The sequence below is a fragment of the Hippocampus guttulatus genome, chromosome 15 (genome assembly GCF_054856545.1).
Source record: "Hippocampus guttulatus isolate MCC_2025c chromosome 15, RoL_Hgut_1.0, whole genome shotgun sequence".
Classification (NCBI taxonomy): domain Eukaryota; kingdom Metazoa; phylum Chordata; class Actinopteri; order Syngnathiformes; family Syngnathidae; genus Hippocampus; species Hippocampus guttulatus.
In genome coordinates this window covers 2,694,275-2,717,859 of record NC_141275.1, presented here as the reverse complement: position 1 = coordinate 2,717,859, position 23,585 = coordinate 2,694,275, and the positions used below count along the sequence as shown (strand labels likewise).

Genomic DNA, 23,585 nt, shown 5'->3' with positions numbered 1-23,585 from the left:
AATGTGTGGGATAGTTTTGATCTTTCTCCCGTTGTAATGAGGCACACCTGTCCACCATATTCACTTTGTGAAAAAAAAGAAAACTTTTTGATGCCAACTTTGTTTGTGTTAATTTAAATAGACAGTGTCTTTCAAATAATACATGGATTGACACCATATTTAATTCACTTGTGAGTGAATGTTTAACTCTGCACTCGTCCACTTGATGTCCCTAATGTTGCTTTCACCGAAGCACCAAAGCTTCGAATCTGTTTGGTTCCCAGTGGCTGTGCAACAGAGCCACTTCAGACTTTGCATGCACATTTCAGTCTGTCAGCATCTTTAGCATTGTTTTGTGCACACTACATTTCTTGAAGTGTTTCCATGTTTACAAGATTTATTTTTTTGATCAATGAAGCCGGCTCCATTTCCATGTTGAGATGGCTTTAGTAAGCAAAAAAAAAAAGAACTCCATCCCCAGTTATACCAGGCTTGCGTCTCAGATGTCTCAAAAATGCTTTCAATTGAGTTGTACATGTTATAGGACACAATTAATGACGGGGACATTTAAAAACAAAAGATTTATCTCAGGCGGCCCGGTGGGCGACTGGTGAGCGTGTCGGCCTCACAGTCTAGAGGTGCAGGGTTTGATTTGGGCTCCGGCCTTCCTGTGTGGAGTTTGCATGTTCTCCCTGTGCCTGTGGGTTTTCTCCAGTTTCCTCCCACATTCCAAAAACATGCACCCAGGTTAATGGAACACTCTAAATCAGGGGTCCCTAACCTTTTTTGCCTCACGGACCGGTTTAATGTCAGACAATATTTTTATGACCGGCCTTTAAAGGCCGGATAAATAAAACACAATGATATGATATGACCGGCATGAAAACCGTGATATTTTTGAAACACAATAATAAACACGAATCACGACACAAGGAACGTCCTATCTGGCCGCAACACTCTCTGGTCGCTATCCATCCATCCATCCATCCATCCATCTTCTACCGCTTATCCGGGGCCGGGTCGCGGGGGCAAAAGCTTTAGCAGCCCAGACTTCCCTCTCCCTAGCTACTTCTTCCAGCTCTCCCCGGGGGATCCCGAGGCGTTCCCAGGCCAGCTGGGTAACATAGTCTCTCCAGCGTGTCCTGGGTTTTCCTCGGGGTCTCCTCCCGGTGGGACATGCCCGGAACATCTCACCAGGGAAGCGTTCAGGATGCATCCGAATCAGATGCCCAAGCCACCTCATCTGGCTCCTCTCGATGTGGAGGAGAAGCGGCTCGACTCTGAGCCCCTCCCGGATGACCGAGCTTCTCACCTTATCTCTAAGGGAGACCCCGGACACCCTGCGGAGAAAACTCATTTCGGCCGCTTGTTCTTTCGGTCACGACCCATAGCTCGTGACTATAGATGAGGGTTGGAACGTAGATCGACCGGTAAATTGAGAGCTTCGCCCTTTGTCTCAGCTCCTTCTTCACCACGACAGACCGATACAACGTCCGTATCACAGCAGACGCTGCACCGATCCGCCTGTCGATCTCTCGCTCCCTCCTGCCCTCACTCGTGAACAAGACCCCAAGATACTTAAACTCCTCCACTCTCTGGTTGATATGGTAATGTTTAAGAAAAAAGAAAACCTTTATTAGTCTCGCAATGGAGAAATTCCCAATTCACAGCAGCAAAGTTATGAAAGGAAGAAGTAGAACAACAAAGCTGCTGGAAAGGCAGCCACTCTCGTGGCACCATTTTGAAGTCAAAATAACAAAAATAACACAACACAACACATAGGACACAGACAGTCGTGCAATCTTCACCACTTTTCTGCATACACTTTGTTGTCTGAAGCAGTTATAGATGAAAGAGGAGAGGATCAAAGTGTCCTTTCACCAGTGGGTCAGAGACGTCATGCTAAAAATGTGCACACGTCTGCTACAAGCTAAGTTTTGAAAGCAAACACGAAGCTGTAGCGTCCATTGAAAAGAGATTAGTTCACTTCTCCTGTCCCACGTAATCCGCTTCAAACTCCAAGCCGCGACTCCCAGTTCCAAATCTGCATCGGCGCTCCGCGCTCACGCTCCTTTCTTCTCATCGTCGGCTCCTCAAGCCTTACATCCATCCAGCCGCAGACCGTTCAACAGCACCGATCTCTCTGCTGAACAAAGCGGGGCTGTGAAAAATGCTGCCCATTACAGGCGCAAGAGACAAGCGCCCCGGGACTGATTTACACATGCCTTCAAAATAAGCCGCAAATACGAAGTGCATGAAAAATACGACTCACCATCGCGTGGGAATCTCCCGTTGTGATCAATACGTATTTTAAGTAGGACTCCTGACACTGTCTATTAAATGCAGCCTTCTTTTTCTTGAAAGTCGTAGGCTCCTCCTCTGTCTCCTGGGTGGACCTTTCCCCCTACCCAAAGAAACTTTTCAAACACCTTTGTTTTTTAGTCATTTTGCTAGCTCCTGGGTTTCATTTTAGCGATAACCTATCACGTGACTGAGAAGCGCGCCTTCACCTGCTCAAGAGTGACATATTGTAGATGGTTGTAACAGAGGATCCGGTAATTTTTCAAAAGAAAACATCTTTCAGATTCCGAAATGAATAAAACGTAAGTAATGTTATGTTATGTATTCTTTCTGTGTGGCCTGGTACCAAATGACCCACGGACAGGTACCGGTCTGCGGCCCGGGCGTTGGGGACCTCTACTTTAAATTGCCCTTCGGTGTGAGTGTGAGAGTGAATGGTTGTTTGACTCTGTGTGCCCTGCGATTGGCAGGCAACCAATTCAGGGTGTCCCCCGCCAACTACTCGAAGACGGCTGAGAAAGGCTCCAGCACGCCCTGCGACCCTTGTGAGGATAATCGGATCAGAAAATGGATGGATGATTTATCTCTAACACTCAAAATAGGCCCTAGGTGTGATTGTGAGCGTGACCCTTGTGAGGATAAGCCGATTAGAAAATGGATGGATGGATGGAATTGTCTCTGTCACAAAAACCTATCATTTGAACAGATATGTAAAATTGTCATGTCCACTCTATCTGGATGTATTCAAACATATACACCTGTATAAAGTACACACACTTCATCACACACACATCCAGGCAGCTGTGTTCACTCATAGTTTAATTTCATGCAGCCATTCAGCCAATTTATTTGGATTGTAAGACATTTCTGACAGCAATTTAATGGGGCTACTGAATTAACCGAAACTATAACAATATCTGCCAAATGGAAGTTCGCTGTCAGACATGCCTTTTTTCTACCAGTTTGCCACACAGAATTCATGGAATCAGTTGTTACAATACAATACAAATACATCCTGATTTATCGAGCGCGTTCACAACAGCTGCAGCTGTAACAAAGCGCTTGACAAAACAGTTAACATAAAGTAAATAATAAATACAACATACTGTATAACATAAAAATAGAGACAGTCGTGCAATCTTAACCACTTTAGCTCTACTTTAAAAATGGGCAAAAGGAGAGATGGAATCCTTTGAAGGCAGCTTTTTATTTTCCCCCGTCTGCACCTCCGAACGAACAAGAACACCTCCTTCCCAGAAACACAAAACACTTCCTGGTTTCCTTAACCAATCAGATAATATCAACATAAACTTGTTTAAGCAACTATTAAACGGAATATAACCTAGGTAACTGTAACACAAAAGAATATAATGCTCAAATATAAAATGAAAATAATTAATAATTTAACATAAGCTTACAAGTTTATGCATTTCCCTTTGAAGGTCGGAGGAAATGATGTAGTTGCCTGCGTCTCTAGTCAGTCTGCTTTCCTCCTGGCTCTAGGAGGCACGTTATTAATATTGCGGGAGCTCACACAGGCGCCTGCCCCTTATGTTTTACCACATTGTGAGAATAGACGCCAAGTCTGTCTCTCTCCCTTTATTGTGCACGACAACACAAAGCAGCGTATATTAAATTCTTGCAAGAAAATGTTTTGGTTTCATAGATGGTGTCAAGGATCTCCTTTTCACATGGATAGCACGACAGTAATATGACTTGTTTCGGCAAAAATAATGACTTTGCATTGGTGTGAAGCATCTCAGTGAAGAAGTGGTCGAGAGGAGGCATAGTGGATAGCCTATGACAAGGCTTTTTTTGAAGTACGGAATTCTAACAGATGTCTGGGTGACTATTTTGCGCTGATTAGCCTTTCTCTCTTTTTCTGGATTGACTGGAATGCAGCAGCTTAGAAAATCACAACAGAAAAGTTTGTAAAGTCACTCGAGCTGCCACAAATGATTATTTTGCTAGTCAACTAATCACCAACAGTAGTGGTGATTAGTCAACTAATCGGATCATATGTAAATCGTGACATATCGCACCAACAGGCAGCTGCTCTTATATAACCATCATTAGCTTACATCTTGAATTCTTGAAAGTATGTACAAATTAGTTAATAACAAAGAAAATTAAGATGGCAGTAAATTCAACTTTGATTACACTTCACAGCTTGTAACAGCATTCCTGACATTTTTTTAAATGAGGGAGCAACTTAAATTGAAGGGAATGCTGAGGCCGTTTTTATTTTTATTTGTTGCTATAAATGGTTTGTGCAATTTTAAAATGGACCCAACAACTATAGACTATGCAGAGTTGCACTAATACTATGAAACAATGCAATTAGGAAAAGAAATACTTGAAATGGACTGTGCGAAAGACAACTAAACTAAACACTAATATTTAAAGTTTGTCCAAAACGTTTTGTTTTCCTTCACTTCTACGCATACAGGGTTCCCACTCTTCCACTTGCTTTTAATTTATGGACCTTTTAATGACTTTTGTGGACCAATTTAGCCATTTTTAGGGACTTTTTCTCCATTCAGCGGGGATTCATTAGATTGCCCGCTCAGCAATACACGGGCTGAACAGAAAGCCACATATCACTGAGCTGGTGTTCAAATCATTGCTGCCAAAGGAAGGGCACATCTTTATTTTTAGGGGCAATCACTTAACCCTTTATTTGACATACTGTATGTCAAATGTTCACTTTGCTACCTGTATCACAGGTAACAAAATGAAAAAAAGCCTTTTGAATTAATTCTCAAATAAAACACACAAAGAAAATTTTAAATTGAGAAAATATAAAACTTCAATTTATTTTCGAATAAACACAACACTAAGAACAGAGCTAATGGTCATATGGGTCACCTGGAAAATCTGGTTTCACTAACAGTAGTGCTGATTGCCCATCTTAGCAGTATCCAGTATACCTGAACAGCTGAAATGCATGTCAGAAGTCTAAATCCCAAATGGTCCAACCCGATTATTTCCCCTCATATCACCTTCAATGATCAGACATGTTTTATAATGACAAATATGAAACTGATATGACAATTAGGGAATAGCAGACAGTGACTTAGTTTTCTCCTCAATCTCTTTTGCAAGTTCTTGGCGATCAATTTTCTTCTGTTTTGCTGTGTGCCTCAATGCATTTGACTTGACCAGGAGGCTACGACAAATTTTACCTCTCACGGAGATGCCCAACTTGCACACTCGGCAGTAGGCCGATGTATAATCACCAGCAATTTTTCCGACTCAAACACGAAACTCCGGCTTCTCCAGCCACGGCACTTGAAAATAGCATTGTCCCCGAACATTTGTCGCGACGCCACTCGAGCGAAGCGCGCTTCAGCAGTCGAAAGTCCGCTGCTCTCTGCTGTGTGTGCATCCGCGCGAACATGTACGCATGCGCACGTCTTTTGGAAGCAACCGACGTCACAAATCAAATACGCTTTGATCTACGACAAAAAAACGCTAGCCTAGCCGAAACAACAGCTCACCTTAGCTGACGCACACACAGCAGAGAGCAGTGGACTATCGACTGCTGAGGCGCGCTTCGCTCGAGTGGTGTCGCTACATAGTTGTCTGTCACTTGTTGAGATTGATAAATTCGATGAATCGATTTTTCCAGAAAATGCGGTAATTGTTTGCCGAGCCGGCAACCAAACCATCCATTCACTGCCCCAGGATGGCGTCAATCTATTGTTATTTCCCAGAATGACCCGAAGTGATCACGTGATCATCGTCGGAACTAATCGGAGACGGCGGAAAAAGCAGAGTGGGTACCAGGTCCTGCATGTTTTGACAAAACTAATAATTGGAAGGGTGGGGAAAATGACATACACAAATGAAATGAACACCGCAGGTTAATTTTTATGGATTTTAGAAGATTTCCTTGAAAATTATGGACAATTAAGAACATAATTTTACAACTTGTTTTTATTGATTTTTATGACCTTTAAGGACCCGTACGAACCCTGGCATAAATCAAGAGTAGCACATTGATCGACACCACGGGTGCCCAAACCTTTTGGACTGAAGATCGACTTTACGATCAACCAACCTCCCGCGATCGACCCATTACCGCGCACGCACGCACATACACACGCACGCCATGATGAGCAACAGCCTGACACAGAGGCATGCGACGCACTTTTGCAGCCTGTCGCAGCTCACACGTACCGTTTTAAAGTGCTTCCCTTGGCCCTCTAGATTTCTATTCTTCGCCCGTGCCCTCGGTGTACTGTACATGAAACAAACTTTGAATGAGAATAATGATAACGATAAAAGATATCGTGCAACAGCTCTGATCACAAGTTGCAATTGCAGATTGCTGAGCGCTAACAACTTCCAGTGACGCAGGTCACGCGCCACTGTAGGTTAAAGATTTACCTACTTTATTTTTAAAATACTTTTTGTGAAAATGAGACTAATAGGATGATTAGGGTGCAGTTTACATTAACACAAAAAATATATATTACTAACATGCACAAAGACACAAAAATGGTTGTTTGTTATTTTTCTGCTCTACACCCCTCGCGATCGACTTGGGACCAGTCCGCGCTCTAAGATGAACTGCTGCGTTTCATTCAGCTAGACAGCGTTGTTTTACCCCATCCACCTGCGTTTTAAGCGTCCCGGTAAGAAAGAAGGGTTCAGCAGTGTAGAGAGTAATAGAAAGAAATAATAGGAAATTAAAATGAAAAATGTTGTAATTTTAATTATGGTTATTGTTATTAGCATTATCTGTCCAGTGTGTTTCTCACTGAAACTCTTTTCAAGCTATCTTTTATTGTCCCTTCTTCTGTATCTAAACACTGGAACATTGTTAGACATATTGTGAAATGGGTTTTCAGTCATAGCCCATAAACTTTGATACACTGAATTTATTACTCAAGTCTCTGACAAATACATCCCTTTTATGAAAGTCACATGTAACTGACTGCGTGAATGACAGCTTTTTACCGCTGCCTAAAAGTTGCGGTGATACTGAGTGCTTTTTGCCGAAGGAATAATTGGTCACTCGTGTAGCCCTGGCAATGTGCAGTGGATAATGTTCAATATTATTTTCAGACAGCCAAAGCAACACCAATCAGTATCATTCTCTCAAAGTGCCTCCGTCAAGAGGACAACAGCTCTTGTTCAGCTCAGCTTTACAAATATATTTACTTGTTTGTTTTTTTAATGACAGCAATCATTGTCAAAAGCTTGGTGACAGTTGACCACTTCAGCAGGTCTTTAATGATGGCAGTGAGTGACGATTAAAATATGTCTTGACCTATCATTAGTCTTTACAAATCCAACTGGCTGTTAGCTGTATATTCATCGACATGGCAGATGTCCCAACTGTCAGATTTTCTTTCGGATGGAAGCGACAGTTAGCTTCATGTGGTTCACGGTATATTTTAGAACTAAGCTTTGCTAAACATTAGATTAAAAAAAACCAAAAAAAAAACCTATACAGTACATCCATGTACAAATTGTGTTACCTAAATATATTTAGCATTGCTTAACCCATAGGTGTCAAACTCAGGTCCTGGAGGGCCGCTGTCCTGCATGTTTTCCAAGTCTCCCTGTTGCAACACACCTGATTCAAATGATCAGCTCATCAGCAAGCTCTGTGGAAGCCTGACATTGAACTTGTTCATTTGAATCAGGTGTGTTGCAACAGGGAGACTTGGAAAACATGCAGGACAGTGGCCCTCCAGGACCTGAGTTTGACACCTATGCGCTTAACCCATCTTTCTCTACCAATCTATCCATACATAAGTATGAGCATATCTTTATGAAGATCATAAGCGTTCTTCGTTGAGAGCATAAACAATTTTTCGTTGCAAGCATAATGAGTTCTTCATCATTCATTATTAACCTACAAATGTATGATAACTAAAATACATAGTTATTCCTTCACATAGACAGATGGAGTAGATATACTGTATATACTGTATGTTCTTCAACATATACATTACAATATTGAAATGTACATATTTTATTGACAATATTGGATGTTTTAAACATGCCGTCAATATTGAAATCATGAATAAAACTTCTCAATGTTTATTGTGCAACGAACACATATACAAATAGAATGTGGCAGTTAATAGTTGAGTACTGGGCAGTTTATTTCGTCGCTCTTCTCAGATAGACACAGTTTCTCATCTAAAATCCCATCTGCTGAAATTCCATCTGCCCGATTCCTGAACTTCAGCCTGGATCCCTTTTTTTCCTCCCCCACCTGGTGCTCCAGAAGGAGTGCTAATGTATTTCCCTCAGCACAGATGTGGCTGTCCAACTGCATCTTTCTTCGTCAACGTTACAATGAAACGGACCACCACCAGGTTCTGTTTTGCAACTGCATTTGGCACAGAATATTCTGAAATCTTAATATTATCCAGTGGCGGACCCTCAGGGCCAGCAATGCCTTCTCTGCTAGCCTAAACATTCATACAATAACATAAATTTAATTCATGTTATTTTATTTTCATAAATATGTAAACAAAATTATTCTCTGTATTGAATAATTTTGTTTACAAAAAAACAAATGTTTCAATGTTATTTAAAATAACATTGAAAGCCACTCGACAAATAACGTATTTATTATGGTAGAGTTTTTAACCAATCATATTTCAGCTAGCTTGTGTTGCCAGGTAAATTAAACTTGGGCCTTCAGATTAAACAGAGCAGGCCCCTGTGCGCTGAAAATGAACGGGCACAGTCAGGTTGCAATAGCCAATCAGATCACGAGTCTGCGCACCGGGGCCAGCTAGAATGCCTTACGTCGAGACTGGACTCGCACGTTCGGTGATTGGATTAGCGCCTGCTAGAGGGAGCTATCACTGCATTTTAACCCAAAATGGCCGAAGAAGAAGATGTTGATCTGGTTGCGGAACTACTTTCCACACAATTTTCAAGACGGACCTTCCACGAAAAGCTGGATATTGTGCAAAGATGTCGCCCAACTCCTGCACTAGCTAGCCTGTCCCAGCAAGGAAAAGGGTTTGTCCGTCATTTTCAGACGAGCAATTATGAACGGTACCCGTGGCTCACAGCCTCTGAGAAACGCTGCAAATTGTACTGCTGGGAATGCCTATTGCTTGCAACGGACCGATTTGGTGTTTGGAGCCACAGTGGATTTACCTATTTAAGTTGTTTTACCAAGGCAGCAAGGACACATCAGAGCACGGCTGGGCACTTACAAACTACGGTGCGTTTAAAAAACGTTTGGGGACACTCGCGTAGATCTGCAGCTCAGTGAACAGGAACTACATTGGTGAGTAAATTAATTTTATTTTACATTTCTTCTTGTCATTTTATTTCATTAGTATTCAATTAATGGTAACGAAATAAAATGACAAAGATACAAAAATGCATCAAATAAGTCTGCTCACCTGCAATTTATAATGGCGCATTGTAGTCACCTTCATGCACTAAAGTTCGTTCAATCTCAGCTGCTCAACATCGTCAATTATTTGCTGTTGGAAAGCCTATTCTCAAAATGCAAATGATCTGTTAACTTTATTTTCAAAGAATAGTTTGTTTTGTTATTGTTTGGTTGGTGTCTTAAATGAAACTTTGACATTGCGCAATTTATTGGACAGACTTGTTTAAGATCAGATAGCGTAATTTGAGTGCCATATTATTTAGTATTTTTAAATCATCTTTTTATTTTTGACAAAATCTATAAATTTAGTTTTCTGCTCTTAATTGTGAATGCATACTTGATGGTTTTAAATGCTCCTGAAATTAAGTGCTGCTTGATGAGCCTATACTGTATTGTTGTCATGTATGTGACGTCACTGAAGGCCTATGGTTGAAATGCACGGCCCGCCACTGATATTATCGTATAAGGTTGAACCACAAAATAGCAATACTTGTTGATTTTTCTCATAATACTATTTCATCGTAGATGGACAAAATGTTCGAGAGCAGTGGTTCTTAACCTGTGTTCAATGTAATCCAAAGGCAGGGGTCGGCAACCCAAAATGTTGAAAGAGCCGTATAGGACAAAAAAAACAAAAAACATATGTCTGGAGCCGCAAAAAAAAAAAAGCCTTCTATAAAACTTACAATGAAGGAAACACATGCTCGATGTATGTAGGAGACTGGACTGTCTCAGAATTGTTTATGTTATTCATTCCCTTGTGTGTTCACAAATGCCTCCATGGAATTTATTTTGTGATTTCCTCGCTTGAAATTTTGTTTTGGTGCATTATTTTCGCTTTTCTTAGTGTCAGTGAAGTGATCATTAATTTCCGTTTTTCGGAGGCTGTCTTTGAACGCCTCTCGAGTAGAACGAGAAGAGAGAAGGCACGGAGTCGGACGCAGACGTGTCTGTTTGTCGAGACTGTTAAAAGCATAAATAAAGTGTACGTTTTAAAAAACCGACACCACAGCTCACCTTTTTCGGAGCTGCAACATGTATCTATATCTATTTGAGCTATATTAGCCTACTATCAAAATCTTTTTCCATTTTCAAACATTTTTTATAAAGCTCCAGGGAGTCACTCGATGTCGCTAAAGAGCCGCATGCGGCTCTGGAGCCGCGTGTTGCCGACCAACGCCCTAGGGGTACGGTGAATCAGTCTCAGGTGTTTGACGAAGGCTCTGCCATACAATTAAAAAAAACAACAACTATAATTATGTCTTGATATTTTATTTACTTTTTTCTGTTTTTAATGAGTTTTTTCTGTCTTGACTTTGGAAAAAATCCTATTTTTATTTTTCACTAATGAAGAGTTCGGTGAATGTGCATATGAACTGGTTGGGTTCGGTACCTCTAACAAGGTTAAGAACCACTGTTCGAGCGCAACGAAGACTATTGTGAGAATTGAAGCTCAATGTGTATTTCACCTGCAAAGAAATGCACCATCGTGACCTGCAATACCCAGATATGTGCTCGTTTTATAAAAGTTGTACTTCAGTGGCAACATTTGAAGGGCAGCCAGGCCGACTTTGCAAGCGCAGACTGCAGACATTGAAACCTATGGTGACATGGTGCCTCTGATTCCCAGTTCCGAGCGAAGATCGTTTTCCATCGTTCTTGCTATGCAAGATTCACTGTCAAGCAGCACATTTTGTGGGTGCAAAATTGTATTGCCAATAGCAAAGAAGTAATTGTAAGTCGTGTCGGCAGGACTGGTATGTTTAACGTTTTTTTTTTTTTTTTTAATTTTCCAATGCATTTAAGCAATTTTAAACCCTTAGTTAGGAGGGCCCACCAAAGGGCCCTCCGTCATCTGTCAAAACAAATGGCACGTCGTCAGCTGAGTACATGTGTGAACATGTTATACATCTTTTAAAAGCTGAGTTTCTGGAGATTTGAATGGTACCCTACATGTTACAATTGTCAAATTTGAACCGGAACCTGGGGAGACCTCAAGCTTTGATACTGTAGTGTTTTCAAGTCCTAATCAACATTCTAAATCCATTTTCAAGGCAGATTTTGTGAAAAACTAGACGAACATAAGATTCACCTTCTTTTTCTGTTTTCGAACATCCACAGTTCAGTGACAGGAGCACTTCCACAGATTCTGTATGAGAGAAATATTCATAATGATAAAATTTTGAATATTTCAAAAAGAGACCAAAACTATTCTGTTACTCCAAATATTTCAAGAACAGCTACAAATTTACTTTGGGTGCACCTTTCCATAGGCGTTTTTGGCAAAGTTGCCCTCAGTTGGGTAGAGCGTTCAGACATGGACTGAAAGACAGTTCCACCCTGTTTTGGAAATATTGGCATGTGTTGCAAAATGTTATGTCAATATACATTTGTTATATAATACCTTATGTGTCCTTTATTCCATATTATTTTTGTTCCGTCCTTTTTCGAATAGCAAAGGAAATTCTAGCTGTTATGTAGAACGTCTGTTCGGTGTTTCGGACCATCAGCCAATGACAAAATAATAAATGAAAAACAATCCTTGCACTTTTGTTCCCAGGAGCAATCATTTTCATAATCAATTTGCCAAGTTGAAAATTGTCATTGCTATTGACTGCTTGGTCTTCTTGATCACTTAATGGCACCATTGAGCAAATGACGCACCATCACGCTTAGATCCGTGAGCCACCCAATTGGCTGGAATGCTTCATGAAGCTTCATTTCGCCATCACTATTGAAAAGGTTGCTAGTGATAGGCTAAATAACGCGGAGCTTCAACGCTCGTGTCGAATAAAAGTGGCTGTGGAAAATTAAGTCTTTTTTTTTAGCCGTGTGTCAGTGACATCACGTGACCAGGGGAAACTGACGTCCTGTTTGTGGCTGTGCGTGTCGAATGGAAAACAGTCACGTGATTGAGGAAATGAAGCCTCGTTTGGGGCTCGGAAAGAATGGCAATCTAGAGGGCTGAGAGAAGCATTTTAAAACGGTACGCGTGAGCTACGATAGTTAACAGGCTGCAAAAGTGCTTTGCATGCATCCGCATCAGGTCTCCCACTAAGGTAGGCAGGAAATCCTTTTCATAAACTCTTGTGTCTACTTTATATTTCTGTTTCATTCATCTTAGGGGCCGTTATGGCTGTTGCTCATCGTGGCATGTGTGTGCAAGTGCATGCGTATGTGCGCGTGCGCAGGAACGGGTCGATCGTAGGAGGTTGGTTGATCGAAAAGTAGATCTTAGGTTAAAAAAGTTTAGGCATCCCTGGTGTAGCGAGTATTAGTATTTGTTTAGTCCAGGGGTGCCCGACCAGTCGACTGCGGACTGATCCTGAGTCGACCGCGAGGTGTGTGGGGGAAAAAAAAAAAGTCTTTTTTTTTTTTTAAATGTCATGACAGGAAGTCAGTGTTGCCAACTTAGTGACTTTGACGCTATATTTAGTGAGTATTCAGACCCTCTCGAGCAACTCTTTTTTTCAAAAAAAGTGACGTGACAATCTACCAACTTTTTCTGGTGTTAGTGGAGACTTTTGGAGTCTGTGTGGCGAAAGCATGTTGTTCTCAATGAGCAGCGCCGGGTGCTGTTGTGGCTCCTCCCCCAAATAAAGCTGCTGCTGCCTTATCCCGCCAGGTTTAGTATCTGGGCTGGATGTAAATGTAAAACATTTCGTAAAAAATAAACTAAAAATTAATCAACAAATAAAAATTAGAAAAGAAAAAAAGATAAGAAAAAAAGACCCCCCCCCCCCCCCCCACCAAGTAAATCGCATATTAGCCATCGCCCTGATGACATCATTCAGCGACAGCCAATAGCTAATTTCCTTACCGATGAGTTGGAAACACTGCTGGAAGTTGTTCAACAGTAGCGAGCAACTCGCGATCACAGCGGTTGTCACCACCAAACGTCAACATGGCTGAGAGGAAACGAGGCAAGAACTACCATTTTCAACTTGAGTGGGAGCAAGATTATTTTTTTGTTTATTCTCATTCAAAGCCTGTTTGTTTGATTTGCAAATGCAACGGTGCATTGCCGAAGAAAGACAATCTGGGGTGGCATTTCAAAACGGTACACAGGAGCTATGAGATGTATTTCCCTGCGAAAAAACAAGGTAGGGCTCTTCCCCCATCTTGTTCAAATGGAATGTGGTAGGTGTCCTCGACCTAGATGCATACGCTGTGTTGTCTAAAACCAACAACTCAACGCCCCATTTTGTCAACATTGTTCTGTAAATGCAGCAAGGTGGGGCTCTTCCCCCACCTTGTTCAAATGGAACGCGGTGGTTTTCTTCACATGAGCATGAGAACGGTCAGCCAGTTGGCTGCCCTTTGGGCATTCAGTGTAGGAAAGACAAATGGGTTGGCCTTTGGGACTTTTAGTGTGAGTGTGGGGTGGGGGGCAGACGTTGACACTGGACTGGTTGATCTCCAGAGGTTGGCTCCTTGAAAAGTAGCCCTTGGGACAAAAAAGGTTGGGCACCCCTGGTTTAGTCGAACATCTACACGGTCCGAATTGGGAGTCGAGCGACATGACAAGCTTTCATCTCAAATAAAAAACTGTAATCCTGTGAACTGTGCAGCTCACGATGCAGCAGCAGTCCTTAACCCTTTCATGCACCCTGTAACCTGATAAGAGGAGAAGTTGTCCACTGTAGTCACCGCTGTCCCTGAAAGGGTGAAAGAGCAAATATGAATGAAACATCAAAAAATGAACCATTGGCTGGTACATGAAAGACAATTGCTCATTGGTCCGTGAGGCTTCATTTTGTCCATCACAAGAGTTTGCTCCTTTATTGGATCAGTGGTACAATATTTGATGATGTCATGCAGCATTTTTATAGCACAATAGACCAAGAAACAAGTCCAAAATGAAGAGTAACGCACAGGGGTCTTCAATCCTGTTCTTCAAGGGCCATTTTTCTGCGTGTTTTCCATCTCTCCCTGCTGCAACACAGCTGAGTCAAACGATCACATAATCAGCAAGGTCTGCAGAAGCTGGATGACAATCCTGAATATAATTTATAAAAAGAAATTACAATATCAGTAAAAATGCTGAAGGGGCAATCACTGGATGAAAGACTCCTTGGAAAGTGAATTCCAAATAGCAGGTCAAGACACCATCCAAGATTCTGAGAAGAAGAATCTGAGGAGATTTGACATCTCAACAGAGGACAAAAATGGTGATTTGGCCTCAACCACAAAACAACTTTGAAGATCCCACAAAACTTACAATTCAATTCCTGAGGCATCATCTTGTGTTTGTGTGTATTTTAATTAAGTCAGATGATTGCAATGGGAAATTTGATTGACAGATTATTTGCTTAATACAGGGTGTCCCATAAGTCTCCATAATAATAATAATACATTCCATACATATATGGTTTGAACGTTTATTTATACGTCTGCTCACAATGAACGTGACATGAGGAAGCGTCACTTCCTCGTGTAAGGAAGCTGAGAGGAGTCGAGTGGCGTATTTGGGTTTGCTGAGTTTGGTCTGGAGCCTATCCCAGCCGTCTTCGGGTAGTAGGCGGGGGACACCCTGAACTGGTTGCAAGGGCACGCAGAGAAAAACAACCATCCACACTCTCACCTAGGGCCAATTTTGAGTGTTCAATCAGCCTGCCATGGATGTTTTTGGAATGTGGGAGGAAACCGGAGTACCCAGAGAAAAGCCACGCAGGCACGAAGAGAACATGCAAACTCCATACAGGGAGCCCGGAGCTGGAATTGAACCTCTGCACATGCACCGTGAGGTCGACGCGCTAACCACTGGACCACCAGGCCGCCCTATATATATACATACATTAGAGCTGTCAGTTTAGCGTGTTTTTATTGGCATTAATTTAAATAAATTTTAACGGGATTAAATTTTTTCTCGCGAGATTAACACGACACACGTCACAGCGGAAGTTACGTTGCTCTATAAATAAACCAGAAACAAAACAACAAGCGCGCTGCACAAGTTACCTGTATGTTTTGCAGTCGTAAACTGAGCTATCATCATAGCACGTCGAGTCTGAAATACCACTTAATGGCCAAGTACACAGTTGACGTGAGTACTCCGCCCCCTCGTCTCAGACAGACAGCTATGAATCATTTCAAAGCAAAGAAAATGGATGACACGACGAAGAATAAATTTGCTGAAGCCATAGCTAATTGTATGGTTACTGCATGCAAGCCTGTCAACATTGTCCACAGCTTGACTCAAGCTGAAATCATTCGCATTGCATCAAACGACTCCACAATGGATTGCCAGCGAGAGCCTCCATTACAAGCTGTGTATAGAGATTGTACGTAGCAGAGAAGGCAAGCGGGAGAAGACACTGTTTCGGGAATGAAATAAGAATAAAGAGCAGGTAGCCTGTCGAATACGATGTATGCCACTGATGCGATTGTTACTTTTTGGAACTATTTTGTGTGGAATGTTACAGTGTTCCGTGTCCATATAAATAAAGCGGGTGGAGCTTCTCTGTGTTCGTCTGACTGACTGTGCTTAGGCACGTCGAGAGTTCAGCGGTGCAGTCGTATACTGTCCATACTGAAAATAAAACGTCTCCGGTGTTGTCATCGAACCAAGTGTAGTCATCCAAAATGATGTCTACACAAAACCGTAGAGAGACTTCCGCGCAAGAAGGACCAACAGAATCAACATAGCCTGACTGCTGTGTTCAAAGAAAACTTGAGAAAAACGAATCTGCAACCATGGCTTAAATCCACTATAAGCTGAGTACTAGTTTACCTTAGATGTGCACTTTATAATGTTATATTGCTCGGTTTTGATTCCATAAAAAGAGCTGTTAAAGCAGACAATTTTTTTTTTCACTGTTGTTGATGGTGTTAAGGAATTATTCCGCTAGTAGTAGAACATTGTTGAGAAATTTCACCTTGCTATGAGAACTATTGGTACCGGTCTCTGTCCTGAACACCCGCTACTTAAAACAAAGAATGTAGGGTGAAGTTGGGGTCCTATTTCCCCTTGAGTGATTAACAGCCCCCAAGTGTCTTCTTTTGCGTCCCCCACCTCGGGAAAGTCCCTGAAGGCTGTCAAGTTCCCTCGAGGAGGAAATCTTATCCCCAGATTTGTGCACAGCAGATGTGGTCTGTACTTTGTCAAAATGCCAAGATCGAACTTTGCTTGACTTTCTTTGTTTCAGATTTTTACATAAGGGGAAGGACTGCCCGCCCCTAATTAACATAATTAACATACTATGCCTATATATACGTGTGACTGTAGTTGCTCGGGGCTTCCTGATGAAATCTGAGACTCACAGGAGCCCGAATCGATTCGTGTTGCGTTGTGATAAACTGAAGAAAAGACGATGTGGTGTTGGGTCTTATTCCACCTTATAGAGAGATAAAAGAACCTGTGTCCAAGGAGGGCCAAGAGCAATTTGACCGCTCCCATTCCTCAACAATAGAAAGTAATATTGTGTGAGAGATTATGTGTGAATAACTGATCCAATTGAAAAATGGTCATGTAAAATTGAAAATCGAAATTGTTATTTCAGTAAATATTTGCATTTTGCACATAGAAAACGGATTCATGATTCCATGTTGATGAGAGCATTAAAATGGGGAAAAATAGGACAAAAAAATATAAAGGGAAATTCAGAAACGATAAAAAATGCGTGAGTAATCACGATTAATTTTTAGTGAATTTGAGTTAATTATGATAGTTGCATTTTTAATTAGATTAAATATTTTAATCGTTTGACAGGTCTAATATATATATATATATATATATATATATATATCTTCAGGAGCAGTCAAAGGACATGGCCACTAATTATGACATTTTCAAACACTTTCCGGCCTTTCCTTCACATGCAAGCCCTTTTTTTGGACCCTAAAAACAGAGCTTTTGGAAAACTCCCAGCCAGGATGGACGCTTTCCAAAACATTGACCTCAGCCTCTATTGTATGTGAAGACAAGAAATCAGAGCTTTTTTGGTCTTAGATTAGACCTCATTGGCTAATATAATTCGATTGGTGACTTGAACTCACCCGTTATCTTGCTGTGACTTTTTTCTTGTTTTTACTATGACATCCTTAGAACATATATTAGTTGAATTAAGTTAAGACCATGGAGTCAATCAGGCTAGAGTCGAGAATGTACAGTCTTCTGGTGGTTACTGAATGATAAAAGGGCTGGGTAAGTTTCCCTCAGAAGGTTTTAATTGGCGTGTCTTTTGAAGTCTGTGACAAGATCACATGTATTTAACCTTTGTGTAATGATAGAATATGTCTAATGACATTATCGCTTCAGATGTAATGATTGAATTTTATGCAATGACAGACATGAGTGCAACCTTTAATATGCATGTCCAGTAACACATTTTCAAACTATTCTGCAGCGATTTTCTTTGGATTGCCCAGTAACTAAATGATCTCAATGTGTTTGAATGACTTCTGAATGAGACAGAATAGAAATCGACTGTTTTTCTCCACGAGTGACAACTGCAGTGGACAGTCATCAGATTCTTATTTCCCCCTCAGCAGTCCACAAGGCATGATTCACTCACTCCGACAGTCCCTCGATTTCACGCAGGTCGGGTTGCAGCATCTTTGTAGTGTTGTAAATCACTGAGATTGTTATTAATTTTTGATATTCTGAGCTGCGTGCGCTGCAGTCCACACACATCCTCCTCTTTGGAGGAAGCAGCATCCATTACAGTCTGACATTGTTGCTCTCCCTCTGTATTATGGAAAAATGAGAATGGCATCATCAATATTTGACTAACAGCACCTTTGAACAATACAGTTTTTTTATGGTGTTCCATTAACCTGCCATGGATGTTTTTGGAATATGGGAGGAAACCGGAGTACATGGACAAAACCCACGCAGGCACGAAGAGAACATGCAAACTCCACACAGGAAGGCCAGAGCCGGAATTGAATCCTGCACCTCTGCACTGTGAGGTCAACGCGCTAGCCACCCAATCTAATGATCAAAAACGCAAAACCGACAAAGTCCGAAACAGAAAACACTGGTAACAAGGATCCAGGAAAAAAAACAAAAAACGAGGAATCAACAAAAAGCGCTTGCAAAAGGCAAGGAAAGAGTTAAATCGAGAATACCAAATGAAATGACAAGAGTCCAATTAACCCGATAAAATAAAAGCAAAAAGCAAAGACGATACTTGTGGAACTAAGGTAACAAGAACGACTATGACAAGAGCGAGTGGTCTCGAAAACAAAGATGTGAGCAAGAGCAGCAACAAGGTCAAAATAATCAGACAAACCTTCAATACATGGCTAATGAAGATTGGCAGCAGGTGTGCACGCTGACAAAGGCCCTCGTCTGCCACCTACTCCAGACACATAAGAACAGGATCATGACGTGTGTGAAGCAAAACCCGTTGAATCATCTATCCATCAATCCATCCATCTATCCATTTTCAGATCCTCTTATCCTATCAAGGGTCGCACGGGGTGCTGGAGCCATCCCTCTGTACAAACCCTTATTGAATGTATTTGTCATTTCTGATGAATAACAATGTTATGATTAGTGCTTAGTGAAATTACAACAAGCTAAATGTAAAATATAAAAAAATTGATATTCCCAAATCTATGACTCTATATTTGTTTTCCATCACTGAGCAACATTGTCATCCCTCCTGTTTTTTTTCCGTTAATAAGCGAAAGACACATTTACAGCATTTTGAAATCTTGCATGCCCTGCCCGTGAGAGGGATCCTTCATCACTAAATTGTCTTTGAACCTCTGTCAGCACAAAGCTTTTGCCATGACGATGTAAATTATTTCGAATTTTGCCATTTCACCTTGGTTCCAGGATTAGAGCCGCGGGTCAAAAAACATATCCCTCTAATGGAGGGATATGGCAGAGAAAAGTGCCTCCTATTGATTTTGTTCCCTGGCTTACATTACCTTCAAGATAGCACGTGTATTGTTGATTTTGGATATAGTTATGATGGGAATATTATGATTTAAATTCTTTTTTTTTATGAATGAAAATGCTATCTATGTGGATTACAAAGGTTGGATTTACACTGCGTGGTGACAAAATTCATATCTATTTTATTGTTCTCAAATGGCATATTTGGGTGAGAGTTGCCTACTTGTATGGACCAAGCAAGAGTTGCTGCTTGTGTAGTTGTGTGGTGTGCGTGTTGTTTCATGTGTTTTGTTAATATGTTGTGTGTGGGTCAAATATAATTGATTTCCAATTGAAAATACAGTCCTCCAAAATATTGCGTTGTGCCATTATATTGCTTGAAGGCCTCGTGGTATTATCCACTCTGCGTACTTGAACATATAAAACTGTTGACAACCACAAACCATTGAATTTTGAGTGGTTTAATCAACCTTGGTGATCCTGGTCAAAAATGACCACCAGATGAAGGGGCATTCGGATTATATTCAAGGGGGGAGACTTGCTCTGTTCTTGAACCCTACAGGATAGAGCAGGGTAGAGTGAGAGAGAATAACATTAGAAAAGTAGTACCAGGGTCAACGCTGTTCTGCCCACAGTAAAGCTCAATGAATTGTAGAGCTGATGTCACAGTTGTTCACTGTACGTCGTCAAGAAGACCGCAATAAAGGAGCAAGACGCTCAGTTTCCTGGCTCATCAATAAATGAGTTTGGCTTGCTGTTGACCTGCGTTAACATACGCGTAGTATCTAACACGTAGCGATAACAGTATAAACGCTATCTGGATTTTTACTCCCGTCCCATCCCACTCCCACAGAAAAAAAATCTCTTCACATCATATAAAAAAAATAAGAATAATAAAATCCCTGTCCCCGTCCCATTTAAAACGACTCCCATTCCCATCCTGCTCTCGATTAGAATGTCTCCTACTGCCATTCTTGAGGTCAGCTACATCCCAAAAAAAAACAAACAAACAAAAAAAAACAACTAAAGGATTTTTCTCGTTTATTGAATAGTTTGTCATCCACTTGCACCTCATGGACTCGCTGAGGTCCCACCCATCAATGCTGTTCCTGTCTGCTCCCAGGGAACTTTTTATCCTCTCCCAAACAAAAAAACTAAGTAAACAAAGGAGATGCAAGTTTGATAATTTACATCCACAATTGTTCAAGGACATGCCGGTGAAAAATGAAAAAAGACAATACAAAATAATCAATGTCTGAACACAATCAAGATGCATAAATTTACGTTAATTGCACAAACACTGGTCAACAATGCTCTTTGACATTTTATCATTCAAAGGTAATGGCAGCAAGTAGCCAGCAGAGGACGTCGTTTAATCGTTCCATTCAACTTCGGTCCACAGTTGTAACGAACGTATGCAAATGTCACAATAAATTAGACATGTTATCAAACTCAGTCCATGCTTGTATAACAACTCTAATATAACACGATTGAACTTAAGGCATTGCTTCTATGATGCTTCAGTGGGTGGCGGCGGATCGTATTCTGAGTATAAAACGTGTCTGCTTTACGTTCGCGATCAAACAGGAAGACTAAACAGGAAGTGACATTGGTGAATACAACGTCATCGATGATAGCGTTTTAGGATACTTTTACTCACACATTGAACCCACAGATAATTATTATGATTTAAAAAAAATGTTTTTGAACTGCCACGCCAGAGAGAAAACCCCTAATAGAGATATATCGAAAAAAAACATTAACTATTGTCTTCAGGGCAACACAGCATTTAAGATGGTTTGTCACAATGGCATTGTCATGATTAGACGAACAGGGGGTGCCGATTGTTGTGCCAATGCACACAAATGCTAGCAATCAGGTGCCCACTTTTCCTGCATCAAAAGCACCAACAGCTGTATGACTATTTCACAGGGGCGCGACACAATTTAACGGATAATTGCCTTTAAAAAAAAGACCTCTTACCCCTATTCGTCTGTTAAATAGTGGTTCCACTGTATTTTGATTGTTTATTTAAACGGAAGCAACGGTTATTATCAATTATCATTTGTTTTAAATACAGCTACCACGTGTCTTAGTTCTTGAATCTCACATTGTAATAAATATCATATGTTGAGATTGATGCCACTGGGAAGAATTTCATCATACAAGAGGCTGAAACTGATTGCTGTAATAACTTGTTTTGTTACACATTGACACTATCATTTTCCCATTCATAACATATTTTCCAGGCACTTTAAGTCAATAAAGTTTCACTACATGTAAGGATGTGTAGGCATAAAAACAATGTGTGGTGTATGACAGCTGAGCCTGATTTTTCATGATTTTAAGATTCATTTTGTGTGGTTTTTTTTTGTTTGTTTCAGTCATTCAACATTTGCACTCCTAGGGACATTTTAGAATGTTCAATGAACCTGCCACGCATGTTTTTGGAATATACTGTAGGAGGAAACCAGAGTACCTGGGGAAAACCCACACAGGGATGCGGAGAACATGCAAACCCCACACAGGAAGGCCGCAGCTGGAATTGAACCCAGCACCTCTGCACTGTGAGGCTGGTGTGCAAACCACTCGATCACCGTGCCGCCCATCTGTCTTTCAGTCAACACCAATTACTACTTTCCAATTAGCCTAGGTTTTGACACCATTGGAGCAGTCTCGCGACTCAGTGAATTTGCCCACCACAGACACTTACACATATTGTCAGCAGGCTGTTGTTTCATTTTATTTCGCTGCTTCATAACGAAAAGCCAATTATTTCCACAACAGACAGCAAAATGCAAAACGTCCTCACAAATGGTGTGGGTGGCAGCTGCCTGGGCACAGCACTGTAGGCTCTGTAGTCTCTTGTGAGTTGACACATTCGGCTGAACTACCTCTTTGTCTCACGCAAACTAACACTCAAGGCCAGCACCCTTCTGCATGAGTAAAAAGGGAGTGCAACCAAGGTAGTAGTCACACCTCTTCCAGCCAAACTCATCCAACACGACTCGAAATCTCACCTCCGCAGCCATCTTATGCCATCTAAGAATATGGGAGTTTTCCAGCAAATAACTAAATCTACAGAGAAACATATTTTGCTGGAGTTTGCAGTGGAAAGAGCAGATTAAGGAAGCACAGAAAGAAAGAACAAGGGAGTAATCAATTAATGTAGCGTTCCAATTTATAAATGGCCTCGTTCCTTGTTGGTGGATTAAGCAAGGCTCGTCGATGGAGAGGCACACATCAGCAATTTCATGCCCTGCAGGGGTAGTGAAGAAAGGAAAAGTGGATTGCTGTTACACAAATAAAGCCAATGTGTTTTCAATGAGAAATGACAGATGTAAATGTTCATCATTCATTAATTCGCTTAGTTTGAAAGACTGAAGAAAAGGTAAATATATGCAATTTGAATGCTTCCAATGTTATCACCCGGGCGGGAATGTTATGAAGAGTCAAACGCTTCATTTTAACATTTTGTTTCAGGTCATATTAAGAATCTACCAGAAATTTCAATTAGATTTATATCTTTGTATTTCCTTCCACCCCAAAAAAAAAAGAAGCTGCTCCAGTTTGGGCAGGCCAAGCAAACATAAAAATTTAGGTTGGCATCAATCAGAGGCGTAGCCAGAAAATTTTCACTAGGGGTGGATAGTGTGGACCCATAACTCAAATTGGGGTGGCCATAAGTTCATACTTGAAATGTCTAAATCAGTCAGTGCGGCTGCACCTTGGGCCACAAGCACTGACGAGTGGGCTGCACAAAAGAATTTCTGCTTTGCGCCTGTGGCCCATGGGGCAAGGTGTGTTATCAATTCAATCCATCTGAGCTGTTGCAATTGTCAAGGACTGACTGAGTTACAATCAAGCTCTCTGCCACTTGGTGGCAATAAGGCAAATATGTCAGTTACTGACCTGTATACAATAAGCAGAAAAGGAAACCAAACACCAAAAGTCACAAGTAAGTATTAAAAAAAACAATCCATGTTGATTCCAAACCTCACCAATAGACAAAGATGTTGACATTTTCCCTGACCTCACTGTCCGTCCTTTCATTCCTTTTTTTTTCCCCGCTGT

The 23,585-nt window shown here is 41.2% G+C and overlaps 1 protein-coding gene across 1 annotated transcript in view; it reads left to right on the top strand.

The window, feature by feature from the left end:
• opcml (opioid binding protein/cell adhesion molecule-like) overlaps window positions 1-23,585 on the top strand; it is a 144,052-nt gene that overhangs the window by 1,766 nt on the left and 118,701 nt on the right. The gene's annotated exons all lie outside the window — the stretch shown is intronic.